The following is a 6,371-nucleotide window of genomic DNA, read 5'->3' on the forward strand; positions in this document are numbered from 1 at the left end:
CATTATTGACCTTTCCTAAATCAGTCTAACACACTATCATGGTTAGAATCTTAATATCACAAACAGAATTTGTGTTATGAACAGTTTTACGAGGACATGTCTTTTTGGGGGGCCCATCGAAACTACACCTAAACTATATTGAAACAAATTTCTCACATATAATAATAATAATAGAGTCAGCCTAAAGACAATATTAAATTGACAATAGTCTGATGGGTGAGAACATTATCAATTGTTAAATGTATATGAAGAATCTCATTAACAGTGCAGCTTGGAATTGACACAGAGGCAGGGAAATGAAATGGAGTGCCAAAAAGTGACTTTTGCTCATTCCTCTAGAGTCACAAGCAGATAATACATTTTGATGTCTATATAGTATCAGAAAGATCAGATTCTGACCCCTTGAGCGCTATTTCAACATTCTGGGCAGAACTAGTGTGTTACACGTGCTCCCCACATGCACTTGCAACACTCAAAGCACAGTAATTTACACTCAAAATATGCCATTCTGTTGTTTTGAAAATAATTATCTGAAATTCATGAATTAATTCCTTAAGACCTGCTCTTAACAAATTAATAATGAATTATATTTGTTATGGTGTTTATTTAATGGATTCTCACACTTGAGTTGTGGTGTTGTAGTGGTTTTTATTTTGTACATACAGCCTACAGTTACATAAACTAATGGAAATGCTATTGTGTTCTTTGAAATACATTTTCTTTCGTATTATAATGTTACCTTCATAAACACAACCAGATTATAATTTTTACGATAGCATAAATGAAATGTATTTATTAGACTGCTAGAATGTTGAATTTCAACAGACATGTCATTGGTCCGAATGGGGGTCCAACGATGCCAGACTTTTCTAGGGTTAATCACTTGCACAGATGCCAATCAAAGTAGATCAGGTTTGCATTAGGTTACATGTTGCATATTATTAAAGCTTGCTGTTAGCTAGCTAGCTAACATTACGTGTATTAAGCGTGTATAGTGATGTTATCTCAGAATGCCATTTCGCATCTATTGTATAATAATGCTAACATATTTGTATCTGGAATTTGTCTTTCAACATCAGTAGAACACGCCTGACTCTCCTCCACCAGTCATACAAGGAGAATGGTCTAATGCCTCCCATCCAAAAAGAGAGCTGGCCCAAGCAAGCAAAGGCAGCAGCGCAGTCATCAACTAAATGCACCATTTCTTCACCAACTACAGAGTTGGGGAAACACCTGTGGACTTGAATTGTGATAACTGCAGTGGCCAAAACAAGAACAAGTTTGTGCTCTGGTATTTGGCCTGGCAGACCATGCACAAGCTCCACCACAGCATGGACCTTCACTTCCTGATCACAGGCCAAACCCCCGACTGGTGCTTCGGCCTCATCAAGCAGCTCTTCAGAAAGACCAGAGTGAACACTTTGTCTGAGATTGCTGGTGTTGTAAAAGACAGCGCTCTGACAGGTGTCAACATCCCACAGCTGGTTGGACTGGAGGATGGTGCTGGTGGAAAGCTATGACGGCAACAACACCTGACACTTCATGCAGTACCAGCACTTAAGGTGAAAATAATTTTCATTGTATAAGGTTATTCTTATCTAAACTTGGGAGTTGAATTGACATTGTGCAGGGTTGTAATGTCGTCTGATTTTTTTTGTTTGTTATGCCCTGTTTTACAGCTTCGATGCTCTGGAGCCTGGTGTTGTTGTCGCCAAAGAGCATCCGGACTGTCGGGACCAGGTATCTGCTGCGCAACGCAGTCATCCTTCCTCCCATAGATGGTCTGCCTGTACAAGCACCACCTGGATTGGACACAGCTAGACAAACATATATTTTTGAGAAGATCAGAGAGTTTTACGACGAAGAGGCTATGGACATCACATGCCCTGCACCGAAGTCGAGGGCAAGACAGAAACAAGCTCTCCGAATATAGATTCCCTTGTTGATGCGTGTTTCGGATGGACCAGTCATCAGCACTATCTGCAGTGCCTCTATTCAAATGACTCTCTCCTAACACACGTTGCCGCTACATTTTTGCTATCCTGCTGCTCAGCCACTTTACTCCTGATTTATATCGTTATTGATATTGTTCTTGTACATGCTGTATATTATTTTATTTATATTGATACTATTTCTGATATTGCTACTATGCAAGTAACCATTTGGCTATACCGTTTCCACCTTCTGTAGAGACCCATCCACTTGGCAAGATGTGGCTGGGGGTTTTAGCATTTCTTTCACATGACCCATCAATTTAGACAAGTGTGTCTGAGTAAGCGTCATCTAATATTTATAAAATATTTTTATCTGGACACTTTCTGTTTACCTGGATTGTTTCCTTATTGTAGGCTACTACCACTTAGTCTTAATCTTTTATACACTACTCACTGTTTAGCACATGACCTCATGTAAATCCTTAAAGAGATGGGTGGGGCTGGCTTAAGAGGGTGTGAACAATGCTGAATGGGTGCAGACAAAGGAGAGCTCTCCAGTAGGTACCAAAACAATTAAAGGCCCTTTTCTCAAAAGTGAGTTTACAAGTGTATCAACATTCAAAGCAGATTGTACTGTATGATATACCATTTTGTGGCTCTGAGTCTCTACTTTTATCCAATGTAAAAACATATATAATTCAAATGTTGCTACATATGATGAGATTATTATATGCAAAAGTGCCAGATTATTTTAATTTGTCAAATGGCAGCCAAGCATCGATCATCATGTCACCAGAATAAGATCCTTGATACTTATTGAAAGGAGCATCAACCTCATCACCATACACTTTCACCACCCTTTGAAGTTTATCATCATTTATTTAATCTGTAGCCTAACAAAATGCATGCTTTCCAATGATATGGTGACATTTTTATCTGACACTTAACTCGCAGAAAAAGGTTTATATTATATTTTGGACTAATGTGCACATCCCTACAGCAGACTTTTGAAGTGGCCTAATCAGATTGAAACATTGTGACTGGTTGTGTTTATGCCACATACAAAAGGTTATACATTTGAAAGTTAAATGACAAATATGTAGGCTATATTGAAGCATTAGGTTCTAGGTGCGTGAGGAATAGCTGCGTGGATTAGAAAGAAGGAAGAACACCCCTGCTGAAAAAACTAGCATAAACCAGAATACATTTCAAGCTGGTCCATGCTGGTCTATGCTGGTCAGTGCTGGTTGGATGCTGGTCAAGCTGGTCTGACCAGCATGGTCTAGCTGGCCAAGATCTAATGTAACTACACAAAATATACCTTGAAATAGTAAGAATATGTTTTGCTAACTATTTCATGGGTTATTGTTGTTGTTATGTTTAATGTGTCAAAAGCTTCAACAGGGATGCTGGCTCATGTTAACTCCAATACTTCCCACAGTTTTATGAAGTTGGCTGGATGTCCTTTGGATGGTGGACCATTCTTGATACACACAGGGAACTGTTGATATTGAAAAACCCAGCCAGTGTTGCAGTTCTTGACACAAACCAGTGTGCCTGGCACCTTCTACCATAACCCATTCAAAGGCACTTCAATATTTGTTCTTGCCCATTCACCCTCTGAATGGCACACATACAAAATCCATGTCTCAATTGTCTCAAGGTTTAAAAATCCTTATTTAACCGGTCTCCCTCCTTCCTTTACACTGATCGAAGTAAATTAAACAACTGACATCAATAAGGGTTCATAGCTTTCATCTGGATTCACCTGGTCAGTCTGTCATGGAAAGAGCAGGGGTTCTTAATGTTTTGTATACTCGGTGTACATACAATTTGATGGTTTTATATGCTAGACAGAATACCTTGTGCATTACTTGTAAGTAAATAACCTTTATTTTCGTACAGATACTAATTCATTGATTAGCAATAGCTGTATGTACTGTTAAAGATATTGAATTTAGAATATGAAAGTATGTGAATCAGGGGTTGGAACCGGTTCAGGGAACAAAACCGTAAAATAATGACATTTTTCAAGGAACAGAAAGGAACCTGGAACGAAAGTGATCCAGAACGTTATTTTTTAAAGCATGGGAACCGGTTAATAACGTCATTTTACGTTCCAGGCATTTTTTCTAGTCACGCAACAAAGTGCCTATGCAAAGCCCTCACTCTGTCACTCAGAAACGTAATCTAGTGTCTACCTGCAATCGGAAATCTTCGCCTGTATTTGTTTAAAACTAAACCTGACCCTCCCCCCTCTAAAGCCTAGGCTAATGTACTGATACTACAAGCTTGATTTGACATTACAAGCTTGATTCAGAAGATAGGGAGAGATAATTTGAGTTGTCTAGAGAACAATGGATTAACTTTTTCAATGCTAGTTAAGAATACTATAGGCCTAGTTTTCACATTTCATGTTGGATTTATTAACTACAAAAAGGTAAGACTTGGTGACACTCAGCACACACAAGCTTGTTAGCTAGTTAGCTCAAAGTGTCACATTCGTCGTAGTGAATGGATCAAGGCGCAGCGGGTCGAATGCTCATCTTAACTTTATTTGTGAACACTTAAATAAACAAAACAAGCCACGACCTAACAGTCTTGCAGGCTAAATACAGCAGTGCAAAGAACAACCTCCCACAATACCCATAACAAACATACTCCTAAATATAGGACCTTCAATCAGAGGCAACGATAACCAGCTGCCTCCAATTGAAGGCCCCAATCCCAATTACCTAAACATAGAGCTAAATACCCTAGAGCAGACATAAAACTATACAACATAGAACTAAACCAAAAACCCCAGAATACATAAATCAAACGCCCTTCTACATAAACACACACTCAAAACCATATAAAACAAATACCCCCTGCCACGTCCTGACCAAACTATGATAACAAATAACCCCTTACTGGTCAGGACGTGACACAAAGGACATTAAAAGTTCCTCCATAGATGCCGCTCCACCTAGGTATTAGTCTGTGGACCTAATTCATATAATGCATGTCATAACAAGATGCCCAGCGACTTCAAGCCTCCTCCTCAACCCACTCTCGCAAAATTTCAATCACATCTTGCGCCATAGGCTACACTTGTCTGGCCAACACTCATGTAAACAACTAGCTTGACTGCGTTATCCGCACTGATTGTTGAAGTAACTTAATGAGCTAAATGTACAATACTGATGATTTTACAGGTTAAAAAGGAACAGAAAGAAATGATATTGTTGGGTTCTTATTTTTCAGAGTAAGTAACCCACAGACACTAGAGACGCTTTAACCAAGTTTATTCTTCCCAAAGGTTCTGTACAGCTGAAAACAGACAGCTAAAGATTTCAGACTTCACAGTTTATATGCATCCTACTTAAGACACTCCCCTTTCTCTCCAATCCTTACATTTTATGGCTCTACAGGAAGCTAATAAAGAGGGTAACAGGATTCCAAACATTTATTACTCTCTTAAGAGAATCTGTCCTCACCTCCTGACCTCCTGACCTCAACTGTCACGACTTCCACCGAAGGTGGCTCCACTCCCTGTTCGGGCGGTACTCGGCGGTCATAGTCACCAGCCTACTAGCTGCCACCGATCCCATTTTCCTTTTCATTTAGTTCTGTCTGGTTTTACACACCTGTGTCTTGTTTTGTTGATTTCGGTGGCTTTATATTTCCCCGCAGCAGGTTAGGCTGTGTGCGGGATTATTTTGCTGTAGGCAACATGTAAGCGGTGCGTGCCTGCACCACTGGCGTTGTTAGTTGTTTGTACAGTATGTGTTACCGTGGACATTTTGCTTGTAGGCATTATGGAGTTGAGGTTTCTCCCCTGTATGTGTCGTTGTGTTTTTTCGGATCTGCCAAAATAAACGGTGGATTTGCCTGGAACCCTTCTGCTCTCCTGCTCCTGATTCCACACACCCCCCTCCATAGAGAGGCTCTGTTACATCAACCCCTCTTTCATCTAATACACAGATGTCCATCTGTCTCCCCTGTATCAACACATCGCTCTCCTCTCCATCAAACACATTCCAAAGTCTTCTTTCTTCTGAGAACCATTAACTTCTAACATAACCCAGTCTCTTTCATTTCCTATCATTCATTTAATATCTCAATGTTCAAAGTTTAGCCGATTCCAACAATGTAAACCAGTACTTTCTTTTGGTTCGAACCGGTTCAGAACTTTATTATGCTTGTCGGAACAGTGGAATGAAACAAAACAAATTGTGGTTCTGTTCAGAATGCTGAACAAAAAAATGTACGCAACTTGTAAAGTGTTGGTCCCATGTTTCATGAACGGAGATAAAAGATTCCATGAAGTTTATGCAGAAATGTGTTTACATCCCTGTTAGTGAGCATTTCTCCTTTGCCAAGATAATCCATCCAACTGACAGGTGTGGCATATCAAGAAGCTGATTAAACAGCATGATCTTTACAAAGGTGCAC

The 6,371-nt window shown here is 39.7% G+C and overlaps 1 long non-coding RNA gene across 1 annotated transcript; it reads right to left on the reverse strand.

The window, feature by feature from the left end:
- Positions 1–5,325: 5,325 nt before the first annotated feature.
- LOC115191992 (uncharacterized) lies at positions 5,326–5,967 on the reverse strand. The gene is made up of 2 exons (XR_003877827.1): positions 5,873–5,967; positions 5,326–5,421 (listed from the first exon to the last, which is right to left on the reverse strand). It is a non-coding gene; the product is annotated as an uncharacterized LOC115191992 (long non-coding RNA).
- Positions 5,968–6,371: the final 404 nt, after the last annotated feature.

Source organism: Salmo trutta, chromosome 4 (assembly GCF_901001165.1).
Source record: "Salmo trutta chromosome 4, fSalTru1.1, whole genome shotgun sequence".
Lineage (NCBI taxonomy): Eukaryota > Metazoa > Chordata > Actinopteri > Salmoniformes > Salmonidae > Salmo > Salmo trutta.